General features: G+C 39.6%; 1 protein-coding gene across 3 annotated transcripts in view; it reads right to left on the bottom strand.

The window, feature by feature from the left end:
• The window catches only part of LOC100707149 (carbonic anhydrase-related protein 10), a 1,009,504-nt gene that overhangs the window by 545,353 nt on the left and 449,203 nt on the right, over window positions 1–14,948 (bottom strand). The window lies entirely within an intron of this gene.

Raw genomic sequence — 14,948 nt, 5'->3', positions numbered from 1 at the left:
CAGAATACTATGTAATTATTCACAGTTCCAATTCTGTATGGCATAATATAGGAAAACAAACAACATACACATTGACCATTGTGAGATTATTCTGTTATCATATGTTACCATATATATGTAATCAAAGTAGTTGAATTATGATACTGCTGTAGATCATATTATACCCCTTAATATAGAGTGTGTGATCAGTATGTAGTTTTAGTTTGCATTATACTTCTGACCTAAAAGAGTGTGAAAATCATTAGATCTATTGGATTGACCTGTATTATTCGACACTGTTGAACGTGTTACATGGTTTCTTGACATTGCATACTGCTGAATCATGAAGAGAATGTTGGGTGCAGAAGGCCTTGTTGTTCTGATAGCAGAAGAGACAGACCACATTCTATACCCCCACCTTTACAGAGAGCAGAAAAACAAGGAGCCGAGGTCATAACTTAGGCGCCGTGTGAGAGAAAGAATGTGAATGTTTAGGCTTTTACGACTAGGTGGGGGCTACTAGAGGCTATAAAAGGCTGAGTAGCCCGTCACCATTTTGAGACATGCTGTGACTCTCTGCAAGCATCTCTCCCGTCCGGACGTTCTTATGCTCTTAAGTGTTGAATTATATGGAAATAAAGTATTGTTGATTGAGCATTTATACATCGAGTATTGTCCTTCCTTCAGCCCAAAGATTAAAAGAACTGGGAGTTTTTAACAACTTGGTGCCTGGTGACCCGGATCTTTGGTGTGCTGAGGAGGTGCAGATTTGGCCTGTGGTGAGATCGTGGGGCGAGGCGAACAGAGGGCCGGCCTAAACAGAAAGGTAAGCACAGCCTGTTGTATTATAAATACCAAATGTGCATATTGGGCTTTCCAAATTAATCTGTTCGCTGAGTTACACGTATTTTCACATTAAATTTGTCGGTGTCTGGTTTTTGGCGCAAGATACTAACAACATAAGTTGAGGCTGAATTCCAGTGTGTTAGATAAACTGCTTCTACCAAGAAACTAATAATACACTACGTTGAGCTAGTTGCAGTTGAACTGCTTCTACCAAGAAACTAATAATATACTACGTTGAGCTAGTTGCAGCCCACTTTACCTTCCACATTTAACTTTGTCTAAGACTGGCTTCTGTAGCAATAATACATTAGAATCTCTTTTGGAGATGCGGCCATAAGTCCAGTACATTGAATAGAGGTTTTGAAGTTGGTTTATGGTGTCGGTTGAGCCCTCGTTGATGCGGCCATAAAATTAGTATAGAACTAGAAAAATTTGCATTTCCTGCGAAAATGCTGTGTGGATGCCTTAACGCCGAAGCTGTCTGCTGAAAATAGCTGAAAAAGATGAAAAGTTGCAAAAAATTGTATGGCGGTGAAGAACTGAAAATTCTGCTGAAAACAGGTGAAGAAGCACAAATTTTTACTGAAAAGTGGTGAAAAGCCAAATATTCTACTGAAAAGGGGTGCAGACGGAGAAATTTTTGCTGAAAAGAAATTTTGCCATGAGCAGGATTTGAACCTGGCCCTCCTGGTCTCAAGGCAGCTACTCATCTCACTGAGCCAAACTCGTTCTCACAAAGAAGAGGTGGATAGACTGACAATTCTGCTGAAATTATCAGAAGCTGCTGAGGATTGTGCTGATAAGAGGCGAAAAGGATGAAAATTTTGCAGAAAAGAGGTGAATCAGCAGAATTTCTGTAGAAAAGAGGCAAAGAAGCAGAACGTTGCGCTGAAAAGACGTGAATCAGCAGAGTTTCTGCTGAAAAGAGGTTTTTTTTTCTGAAAACAGCCAAAAAAGCTGGAATTTGTGCTGAAAAGGGGTGAAAAAAATGAAAATTTTGCTGAAAAGGGGTGAAGAAGCTAAAGTATACCAAATTAAAGTATTTGTGCCAAAACATAGTATTTCTGCCATATTGTGGTATTTGTGCCACAAAAGTGACTACATTACAACATGAATACGGATTAAAGATAAAAGAAACTGGCAACAAATTCCTCCACTACAAACCAGTCTGAAACCACTTCTTTGCAGTGTTCACATTTACTAAGCCACTACCCAAAAGGCGCCACAAGAGGGCACTCCAACACAAGAGATGACCTATGTACACTGATGCACTTAGTAACAGTCAGCCTCCTACTTAGCCACTACGTAATACAGCGATATTACAGTGTACAAATTCACATAAATTTGCAGGGGGAACAAACAAAGCAGGAACAAGCCCAAAACAATCAAATAACTGTGCTGCCATAGCTATCGCTAACTAGCACATACGCTAAAGGTAACTAAAACCAATACACACAAGTAGCAGGGTAAACATCTTAAGCATGGAACATTAACTCACGTTTATGTGACACACACCATCCCCAACAAATACAGGATGGGCTATTTGCTCCCCTTCCCAGCAGCTCTCTCCTTAATCGTTAGCCCAGGAACGAAGGAAGACCATCTAGCTCAGAAGTCCCATGAATTCCCTCACTGCTCAAAGGCTGCTGGGTAATGTAGCTCACACTAACACAGATTTTTCTACAAGCACAAATACTATAACATAGCAGAAATACTGCGATTTTGTTGAAATACTATGCTTTAGGACAAATACTATGATTTGGCAGAAATACTATGTTTTAGGACATATACTATGATTTGGCTCAAATACTATGATAAAGCAGCAATACTATGTTTTGGTACAAATGCTGCGCTTAGGCACAAATATTATGATTTGGCAGACACTATGATTTAGCAGAGATAATATGATTTGGCAGAAATACTAAACTTTGGCACAAATACTATAATTGAGTGCAAGTACTTTAAGATAACAGAAATACTATGATTTAGCAGAAATACAATGTTTCAGTACAAATACTATGACAAAGCAGAAATACTATGACTTAGAAGTAATACTATAACAAAAGGGATTCCTCAAAATACTATGAAATTGCAGTAATTCTATGATTTGGCAGAAATACTGTACTTCGTACAAATACAATGCTTTGGTACAAATACTATATTTTGATTTGAATAATATGATTTGCAACAAATACTATGATTTGGCACGAGTAGTATTATTTAGTACAAATACTACGAATTGGCAGAAATACTATGCCTTAGTAGTAATACTATAACATAACAGATATACTATGATTTTGCAGACATTCTATGTCTTTGCACAAATACTACAATTTGGCAGAAATACTGTTTTAGCACAAATACTATGGTTTGCTATAAATACTATGATTTGGCACATATACTGTATTCAGCAGATATACTTTAACAAAATAGAGAGTCTACGACTTAGTAGTAATACTATAACATAATAGATATACTATGATTTTGCAGACAGTCTATGTTTTTTGTACAACTAGCACAATGTGGCAGAAATACTATGATTTGGCACAAGTACTATGATTTAGTAGAAATACTCTTATTGGCAGAAATACTATGTTTCAGTACAAATACTACGATTTGGCAATAATACTGCATTTCAGCACAACTACTGAGATTTGATTGAAATACTATGATTTAGAAGAAATACTATGACTTCGTAAAAATACTATGTTTTGGTTCGAATACTATGATTTGCAAAAAACTACTATGATTTGGCACAAGTACCATGATTTAGTACAAATACTACGAATTGGCAGAAATACTGTGACTTAGTACTAATACTATAACATAACAGATATACTGTGATTTTGCAGACATAGTATGTTTTTGCACAAATACTATGATTTCACTCAAATACTATGAAATTGCAGTAATACTATGATTTTGAACGAATACTATGATTTTGAACGAATACTATGATTTGGTAGAAATACTAATCCTCAGTAGTAATAGTATAACATAAAAGATATAGTGTGATTTTGCAGACATAGTATGTTTTTGCAAAAATACAACGATTTTGCTCAAATACTATGAAATTTCAGTAATACTATGATTTTGAAGGAATACTATGATCTGCTATAAATACTATGATTTGGCACATATACTATAATCAGCAGATATACTATAACATAACAGAAATTCTCCGACTTAGTAGCAATACTATAACATAACAGAAATTTTAATTGGGCACAAATAACATGATTTGGCACAAATACCATGATTTGGCAAAAAAAATACCATGATTTGGCACAAATATGATGATTTGGCAAAAAAATACAATAATATGGCAGAAATACTATGATTGGGAACAAATACTATGATTTGGCACAAGTACTATGACTTAGTACAAATACTATGATTTGGCACAAATACTATGATTTAGCAGAAATACTATGTTTTAACATAAATAATATCTTTTGACAGAAATTTCTGCTAAAAGGTACTATTTCTGCTTTTTAGCAGAAATACTGTAATTTTGCACAAATACTATGATTTGGGATAAATACTATGATTTGGCAGATATACTATATTCAGCAAATATACTATAACATAACACACATTCCTCCACTTAGTAGTAATACTATAACATAAAATAAATATTATGGTTTTGCCCCAAAACCATGATTTGGCACAAATACCATGATTGTTCAAAAATACTATGATTTAGCAGAAATACTATGATTGAGCAGAAGTACTAAGATGTAGTAGAAGTACTTTGCTTTAGCACAAATACTATTATGGAGGAGTAATACTTTAACATGTGAGAAATATTGATACTCACACACACATACACAGAGAGCAAAGTGTACAGGGGCTGTTAAGAGTCTGGGCTTGGTATATCTAGGTCAGCTAAATTGGCTGCACCTGCTGTAATCAGCACTTACACACACAGACACAGAGAAGTATGAGTTTTCTGCAGTGTATTTCTCACATTCAGGATTCCCCTCGAACAAATGGCTATAATTTCCTAACCGTAGGAGCTAGAACGGTCATTCTGACACCGTTTTGTTCAGAAGAGATGGGGGAATCTGCAGGTCTTCATAATTCAGAGATAAAATATAAATTATTGAAGATATATGACTTGTATTACACTGTAACTGAGTAGAGGCAAAGCAAAACTGCCTTGACTTGCCCTCAAACAACGTTTTGTAACTCTAAATCTATATGGAGCATCAAAATCATTCTTTCACCGTAAGAAACAGCAGGCTTTGGTGAACAGTCATGGAAATTTTCAGGGCTCTGTGGAAATCCATCAAAAAGATATGACGAGAGAAAAAAGTGCCTCATTTCCAGAGTTTGAAATCTGAACAGATCTGAGCGAATGACGAATTTCCTACCCTCAAACAAGTGTAACTCATCTCAGAACGGTAATAGGTGAGAAAAAACTTCTAGAATTGTGAGCATCAGGAGTGTCTGAAGATATATTTGCACAAGCCTCATGTCTCAACTTTGTTTCGTTAAGGAGATATGATGATTTGAAAATGCCTCTCATTAGAGAATTCCAGCGCTGATTTTGAAGAAACTCTCCATTGAGTTTCTATGGAGAGTTTTGAGACTTTGTGTTGGTCTGAGGAGATTTGCAAAAAATCTGTAAGTCCCACAACAATGATAGTGACATTTTCTGAAAGCCAGCAAAAATACCTACGTTTTGATGTATAATTTGTGGGGCTTGAGTGGAAATTGAGCGAGTAGCAAGAAGTTGTTCAGACATGAAGAGAAAATTCAGAAAGGACAAGTGCACACTCTGAGTTAATTGCATAGCAACCATAACAACGCATGTATTTTCTGAAAAATCACAATTTTGCAACTCAAAACTTAAAGAGGTATAAAATTAAAACGGTAGAAGATCTGAAAAAGCTGAATCAGACAGGAATAGCCCAATAATTTGAGAACATTTTAAAGTTTGAATGGAGTTTCTAGGTGAAAGTATGACAAAGTAGTTAACTTTCAAAAACAAGCAAGTTTTAGCAGAATTTCTGAAGATTTCCATTCATTTCAATGGGACAAATTAAAGGAAAAAAGTGTAATATTTTAAAAAGTATAACAGTAATAAACACCAAAAGTCATAGCCTACGTCAGCAGAAAGAGCAGAACAGTATAGAGTTTGAACGGTGAAAATCGGCTGAAAACTGAAGCAGTAGTTAAGCGGCAAAAAACGTACGGAAGCAACCAGAATAAAGTATAATAAAGAATAAAGAGAAACAGGAACTCAATAGTGTGGAAGCCCTTTTAGGGCATCCACACAATAAAGAGAAACAGGAACTCAATAGTGTGGAAGCCCTTTAGGGCATCCACACAATAAAGAGAAACAGGAAAACAATTGTGTGGAAGCCCTTTAGGGCATCCACACAATAAAGAGAAACAGGAACTCAATAGTGTGGAAGCCCTTTAAGGGCATCCACACAATAAAGAGAAACAGGAACTCAATAGTGTGGAAGCCCTTTTAGGGCATCCACACAATTAAGGTAAAGCAGATACTGGCTTGTGGTGCGGTTGTGCGCGAGTAACGCGTTCCGTAGGTTTTGGTTTATGATGCGGCCGTGTTCTGGTGATGCGGCCACAAGTGCAGTATGAGTGGTAGCTGGTTTCAGCACATTGAATAGAGGCTTGACGGTGGTTTATGGTGCGGTTGTGCCTCGAGGGATGCGGTCATAAAATTAATAAGTAAAATTTTTACTTAGTATGAAATAAATGTAAAGCAGACGCTGGTTTATGGTGCGGTTTTGAGCCTCGGGGACGTGTGCATCACTTCTGTTTTACGATGCGATTTTGCCCCGTTGTGGCGGCCATAAGCGCAGTGAAAGGGGTACCTGGTGTATGGTGCGGTTGTGCTTCGGAAGAGTTCTAACAGTTGAGCTCAGAGGTTTCTGTGTAAATTTCCGCTGGTGAAAAGCGCTCTCTGTGGGTCTCACTGCTGGTGAAACGCGCTGTGTGTGAGGCGCGCTCTGGGTGCTGTTCTGTGTGTGAGGCGCGCTCTGGGTGCTGGTCTGTGTGTGAGGCGCGCTCTGGGTGTGTTTCTGTGTGAAGCGTGAACACAGTGACAGTGACGGTTAATGTGTGAATAGGAGGACATTAGTGCGAAGAAAATGCTTTAAGATCAAAGGTTGACGCCTAGTGTACCTGTGGAAATTAAGTTTGTTCATGGTGTGGCAACCCCCCTGTCTGTGGACGCACAGGCCGGTCCAGCGTCGTCTGGGTGCCGAGGTGGTGACTTGGGAACTGAGGACTCCCGCATAGCTACAGAATAACACTGGAACGGCCGTGTAATCACGGGTTCACATTTATTCTGGAATAGAACAAGAAAATGCTTTCACATCTAAGGTTGAGTTCTATCATAGTTGAAATATAAAAAGGTTGAATTCCTCGTTTCAGTGGTTGAAATTGTTGTGTGCCTGTCCCCTGACGAGTGTGAAATTAAATAAAGAGGGAATTTGGAGCCACATAGAGATAGACGGGCATAATTGGGTGTATTACTCTGTGGTGTAATAAAAAAAATAAAAAAAATAAAAAAGAGAGATGGTAAGAGGTGTGTAGTGGAGAATTATTGAGGAGTAGAGAGAGGAATGTGTTGGGAGACTGGCGTGCAGTTTACGCTGTCAAGGTGGGCGTGTTGCCTGCTTATCTGTTTAACAGTGATGAAAATGAAAATTAAATAAATCTCTTAGTGTGTTAATACAGGAAGCTGCGGACCTGGACCAACTGCCCCCACAAGCACAGCGGCCGAAGTAAAATTATAGTAATGGGAACCACACCCAGCAAGAATCAGCAGCTGTGAAACAGACAGCAGCGAGGAGAGAATTAGAGGAGAAATTAAGAGAAGTTTTAACACAAAATTGGGGCCAACAGACTTGTGGAGGTTGGGAAGACGTCCGGAGCATCACAACAAAAGGTGCAACAAAAACACACACAAGCAGAGAAATGTGAGAGAAAGGCTCCTTTTAAGGTAACGCCTAGTTTGAGAAAAAGTTAAAATTAACCTGCCTGCCTACAAATGCACACACATGCAATGAAAAAATAGCTTACACTCATGAACATGTGAAGATTTTCCAGCAAGGTTAAAGCAGCAAAAATTAACATACTTCTGTTGTTAAATGATGAAGTTTATCCATTACTAACAAAGAAACCCTCTGGGTTGCAGGACAACAATTTAGCTTCAAAGAAAAAGAAAATAAAGAGACTGGTATGACCAACCAGTGAGGAAACAACAAATTTAGTGGTTAAGAGTCAAATTGTGAGATGTTTTCTGCTGATTGAACAACACAAGTGAACACTGACGGAAAGAAAATTTCTCTTTTGTGAGTTTAAACATGATCTTAAGAATTTGAACATGTGCATGTTGTCCTGTCAACTTGGTGGGTTATGAGTTGATTATATCGTGAGGAAGGGAAAAAAAAAAAAAAAGGGGGAGAGAAGGCTGACACAGGGCCTGGCCCGGTGTTTCTCCCCTCTCTTTGTAACACAGCCAACACAACATCATTTTCCTGTTCGTACACTTCGGTTTGTTTTTGTTTTGTTTTGTTGTGTGGATGCCTTGAGGCATCCACACTATTGTTTTCCTGTTTCTCTTTATTCTTTATCTTTATTCTTCTAGTTGCTCCGTTCTTTGCCGTTTAACTACTCCCTCAGTTTTCAGCCGATTTTCTCCGTTCAAACTCTAAAAAATTCTGCTCTTTCTGCTGATGTGTGCTATGACTTTTGGTGCTCATAACCTCTATACTTTTTGAGATATTGAATATTTTTTGCAATATTTTTGCCCATTGAAATGAATGGAACACATTATCAATGTGGTCACTTATTTCTGCTCGCTGGGCTGAGCTGTGTTTTAGCTCAGTGAGATGAGCAGCCGTTCTAAGACTGGGAGGCCCGGGTTCAAATCCCACTTATGGCAACAATTTATTCAGTTCACAGTTAAACTTTTTTTTAACTGTTTTCAACACAAATTTGAGCATCTTCACCACCTTTCAGCAAAATTTTCAGTTTTTTCTGCTGTTTTCAGAACAAAAACCCTCTTTTCAGCACAATGTTCTGCTTCTTTCCGTCTTTTCTGCAGAAATACTGCTCATTCTTCACCCCTTTTCAGCAGAATTGTGAGTTTTTTCACCCCTTTTCAGCACAAATCCCATCTTTTTCAGGTGTTTTCAGCAGAAACCTCTTTTCAGCAGAAATTCTGCTGATTCACCTCTTTTCAGTGCAACGTTCTGCTTCTTTCCCTCTTTTCAGCCGAAATTCTGCTGATTCACCTCTTTTCTCAAAAATTTTCAGCCTTTTCTCCTCTTATCAGCAGAACTCTCAGCAGCTTCTGCTCATTATAGCAGAATTGTCCATCTCTCCACCTCTTCTTTTTGAGAGTGACTTTGGCTCAGTGAGATGACTAGCTTCCTTGAGACTAAGAGGGCCAGGTTTGAATCTTGCTCATGGCAACATTTTCTTTTTCACCACCGTACAACTTTTTGCAACTTTTCATCTTTTTCAGCTTTTCAGCAGACAGCTTCAGCGTTAAGGCATCCACACAGCATTTTCGCAGGAAATGCAAATTTTTCTAGTTTGTTTTGTTTTTTCTTTTTATGTTTAATTACAGGCTGCTTTGCCGGCCCTGAAAGCCGAGGCTGACCTGGACTCCTGCTCTCCCCTCTATGTGACCCTGACCAAATGCTGCAACAGCTGGACCCACAACAACAACCTGAAAATGTCAACAGTGCTGCAGGAATGCGATCTCATGCAGCAGAGACGGAGAGCACTAAACCTAAGGCCCGTTTCACTACACGGGGGAAAATTCCCAGACTGCGTCAGCTGACAGAGCTGTGACGAGACGCCCGCCAAGCCCGAATGAAAAGTGAGGCCGAGCAAAGGAATGCTGACCTTAACAACTCTGCATTAACACTGTGCAGGACAGTGATGGACCAACATGCATGATTGGGCAGCAGAGAAAAGGGCGTGACCGAGACCGAAGGACCAACTGAGGTCAAAAAGGCACCTCAGAATGGACAAAAACACAGAAGAAGATGCAGGTTTCACCTGCAGTGAGCATGGACACTGGAGAAAAGGACTGCCCCAATTGGGGCCAGAACCAGGATGGACTGAACTTTGAGCAGCACCAGCAGCAATGGTCGCAAACTGACTGAAAAGGGGGAGGGCAGGACCCCAGGGCACGCTTCAGGCCATGGTTTACCCAGAACACCAGAACAGGAAGGTGATGAACACACACACACACACACACATTGAAATGCTGATTCACTGAGAAGTGATCCACACACATACACATACACATGCACACGCTTGTGCAACGAAGAGTGATGCGCGCACACACACACACGCTGATGCAATGAAGAATGCTTTGCTAACAAATGCTTATGCTGATATGCAAAATGCTGCACACAAATATCCCAATACATAATTTTTATGAGGAGCCATTGATTACCATTGATTACTTAAAATGTGTTTTATGTCACCCAGAGGACATTTATGTAGATTTTAGGGGTAAGGTCTGAAACAGTTTGGTTATGAAAACAATGTCTGTGCGTGATGTCTGTTTATGATTCAAGGCCTTGATTGAATTCTTTGCTGTGCTTCACACAGCCTGGTGAGGAACAGTGGCACAGAGTGAAAATGATGAATTAATAGTGTAAGTTTTAGGTCGAAGTACCGCATTTTCTGTGATTGAAATTTAATTCAAGGAGGAACAAAAGGTGCTATGGCACCTGGGGTTCTCATTCCCACACAATATTGTCCCGGCAGGAAGCAAAACGTTCCTATGAATTTCTAGGTTGATTTTTGGGTTTTGCTTAGCGCTAGCTTGATTTTATCAGTGAGCTTTGGCTTGTGTTCTTTCTCTAAGCGAGAGAGGGATGATTTTATGTTTGGACATGTCTGCAACGGGCCCTAGTTTGTATCATTATTATTATTATTTTTATTAGTATTTTGTTGGTTACGTCTGTTTTCGTTTTTGTTACAGTGCACTGAGATAAGAAAATCTGAGAGGTGCGATCCACCGATGGTGATATTTTGTGAGTTCATGATTTAACAATCAGCTCTTTAAACCAGGCCTAAGAGATTGAAATTTAAAGCGCTATGAAATATTATTACTGGAAACAGTTGCAAAGTGTGCTTCTCCATGATTATAATGGGCTTTGGAGAAATTCACTAATATGGGACATTGATCACGTGAGAAGTCCTGAGTCTAAAAGGATTGCAGCGAGTCAATCCAGTCCAAAAAACAAGGAATTGTTTTCCTTTTAAAATGATGACGTCATCTTGCTGGTGATGGATACTCGAATAGGTCGCGCGTGAGACTCCATTATCAGCAACATCTGGTATGAATGGGTGTGAATGAATGCATGTGACTGGACTGTGATGGACTGACTTGATACTGAGACAAAGACTGCACCAACTTTAGGATTAGTATATGCCGACAAACAATTCACCCAGCCGGCAAGAGAAGGGTGGATGCTTCACTTTGTTTTGTTTTGTTCTTGCAGGAGCAGGAGTATAAGAGAGACCGGAGGAGGAGACTGTAGCTTCACATGAGAGTGTGGAACTGCAGATTTAACCCGTTGGTTGCTAATTTTGAGTTCTGAGATATGATGTCACTAACCTTCTCTTTTAATTTTCTAGCTCCGATGGATTGACACATGGGAGTGTGTCAAAAAGGGGAGAGTTGAGTCTGAAAAGCAAACAATGGTTTTATGAACATTTTATGACCTTATTTGTGTGTTTAATAATTTAGGTATGGTAAAACTTAAGCTTATAGTGTGTTAGACTTAGAAATGGTTCATTAATTTTTTATTTCTTTTACACACACATAGATAATGATTAGAATGAGTTCCTTGGTCAGAGAGTCCTGAACACGATATTTTAAACCAAATTTGCATCACCGGAAGGACAATGGATAACAACATTAGATTATCAAGGCTAGGGAGAGAGGTGTTTTGGTTTTCTGTCTCTTACAGAGAAAGGAACAGACACCAGACGAGGTCACGGAGATATGAGGATCTTTCGCAGCAGACAGGTCAAGTGTCATGGCGTTTGGGCTCCTCGAGAAGATGGATCCCATAAACACAGCAATAACCATGAAGGGGTTGGCCAAAATCTAGGAACACCAGACCAACGAGGTTCGAGAGGCTCTTGGCAAAAAGGGGGACACGGCGGTGACCCCAAAATACACAGATCTTTGTTTGAAATCGGGGCAGAATAATCCCCTGATCTGTGCAACGACTAAAGGGTGGTCTAACCCCGGAGGTCGAAGAAAGAAACTGAGAATCACCCAACTGGAAGACACTGGTAGCTGCAGAGAAAGAATCAAACAGGGGCTCAAGATCAAGGGCTCGTCTGTTCTGCAAAGGTGGACGCACACTGGAGTCATGTGCTCTCCCTGATAAGAAACCTCATAAGGAGAAGATTTTGTTTCTTAAAAAGAGTAGCATCTATTTTGGCTGTTTGTGCACTGGGCGCATCACCAAAGAATGCAGAAAACACCATGTAACACCGTGTAAAATCGGTGGCTTCAGAGATGCAAGTATGCTCCATATCCACCACAAGGAGAAGAAAGAGGTCAAACTTCACAATGAGGCAGATAGTACTTCTGTTTCAATCCAGACAAATGGTCTTACTGGGGCCGGTGAACAAGACTTCTAGAAACGTATACCTTTCTGGACCAAAGGAGTTCAGCATCCTTTTGTACAGTGGGTCTAATGGACAAGCTGAATCTTGCTGGGAGGAAGACAAAGATTCTCCTGCACACTATAGGACAAGAGAAAGTGGTGGACAGTTTCATTGTGCCTGAACTGGTGATTTGCCACACTTGAAGCATGTTCATTTGACAGAAATGAAGGCCCAGGTAGAGCTTTTGATCTGCATGAATATGCCCAGAGCCATAGAACCTTTGGAGGTCATCCAGAGTGTAGGTGATGGATCTTTCGCCATTAAGACCATGCTTGTTTGGACAGTGAATGGGCCACTTAGTCAAGAATGCTGTGAATTGGCCAGGTTGTCTGTCAACAGTTACAGCCAACAGAGTTCCTGCTGTTTTTTTCTAGTTTTGCTTCCCCTTGTCTCGTAATGTCCAATTTATCCCAGCTGTGTCTCCCTCCTGTTTCTCATTTCCTGATTGCTCTTTTGTGTATATGAGCACTGTCCCTTTCTCAAATCGCGTTCTCCGCAAGTCTGGACTTACCGAGGACGTGAGTAAGGACTTGCGATTTGTACAATTGGAACACCAGAGTACTTGATGATGTCACAGGTCCGGGGTTTTTACTGCTGTCCCCTTTTAATTTAACTGTGATTAATATGTTATGAAGCTTAACTTTAATCTCAGCCAAACCGATTTACTCAGGAAGAAATAAAACACTGAAATAAACCAAACATTAAGATTTAGAAGTGATCTAAGTAGCGAACTCTCTCTATTAATAAAAATAGTGTACATGTATGCCTGAATAAAAACAAACAGTTGAGATTTTAGAATGCTTTTATTTTTATTTTAGTAGACACTCAAAAATTACAACAGACAGCTGCTGGGGTTTGGAAGAGAACTGAACAAATATTTAGAATATAATCTAAATCTAAATCTAAATTTTGAAGCAGCCTTCAGAATCTCCACATATTAATATGCTGTTTTTGTTCCCGGTGAAAATTTTTCCTCCTGAATTAAAATATTTTTAATGTTAGATTTAATTCAGAGTCAGCTAATCTCAGCCAAATCGATTTACTCAGGAACATATAAACCCTGAAATAAACCAGACATTAACATTTAGAAGTTATCTAAGAGACTTATATATCACGTTTAACCTGAGTAGTGAAAGACCGCGGGGGGTTTGAAAACAATGTGCGGGAGTCCGCTGTTCTTGCCGGGCTCTAGTGATCCTTGACCTCCTGGTCAAAAAGAAAAAAACAAAAAAACCTCCTGGTCTGCTATCGACCTGGTGGGTAACAGACATTCCCGAAAACGTCGGAGCACTTTTGCAAATATGTGATATCTTGATAAATCGAGCAGATATTTGAAGTTTACACAGCTACATTCTCGCCTAAAAATAACTTTAAAGTTTATTTTGTGACCGAGAAAGAGTAATATTTAAAAGTTTTTAGTCGGACTTCTCCGCTATTGATGTGTTTAAGTTTTGGACGAAATGCATTCTGGGATATTTAGCTGTACCAAGTACACACAAGTCACCACCGATGCATGCTCGATAAAACGGGTGGAGCGAAAACACATCCGGGAATTTTTCGCATTCTCAGCTTGATGTGTACTTTGAATTGGAACAGTACTTGGTCTCTGACTGATGACGTATCACGAGTACACGAGAACGCAAGTACGCACAAGTACGCATATTGAGACAGGCCCCCTGTGTTTTCTCCTGCTTGTTGCTGGTTCGTCTGTGTTATTTCCCTGCGTCTTTCTGTTTTTCTGTTTCCCCGAGTATTCTTGCCTCTCCATTTCAGGTCTGTTTTGTTCGTTTTCTCCAGTTTAGGTTATTCTTAGGTTCTGTTTCATGCCCGTTACATTTCTGTTTGTTTCGCCTCCCGAATTAATAAAACTCACTCGCATCAGAAGCTGCCTGCATCTTGGGTCCTTCATTAAATTCAACATGGCTTGTCCCGCAAGCCGTGACATAAAAGGATATCTGGTCCGGCATTTCTTACACAGCCAGAGAACAATTGGCCTGTGAACCAAGAGAACTTGCAAAAACTTCCACATGAAGACCCTGAAGTCAAGGTGTCTGGTGCTATTGATGTCTCACAAGCACATGATAATGATCATCCTCTGACCTTTTTGAAAAGTCCTTCCTCATCCTAGACTTGTCTCATCAGGGTGATGGTTAGAGTTTGAGGTTCAAGACATTGCTCTTGCATTGCAGAAAGAACAAGACACATTTCCAGTTTGCCTCTGATACAACTCAGTCTGAAGGTGCTCATCATAGTGTTGAGTTCCACAATGGCTTTCTTTCATTGGGAGAGATTGGTGATGCTGAGATGCAAACAATCAAGTTCTGTCAGAGGAAAGGATATGCTGAAGAAATTTCCTGCCTCAAAAGGGGAGAGAGTGTGAAATGAAGCCACATATATAAGCCACATATATAAGTTGAATCCTGTTC

This window comes from Oreochromis niloticus, linkage group LG8, assembly GCF_001858045.2.
Source record: "Oreochromis niloticus isolate F11D_XX linkage group LG8, O_niloticus_UMD_NMBU, whole genome shotgun sequence".
NCBI classification, from domain to species: domain Eukaryota; kingdom Metazoa; phylum Chordata; class Actinopteri; order Cichliformes; family Cichlidae; genus Oreochromis; species Oreochromis niloticus.
This window is presented reverse-complemented; position numbering and strand designations above follow the sequence as displayed.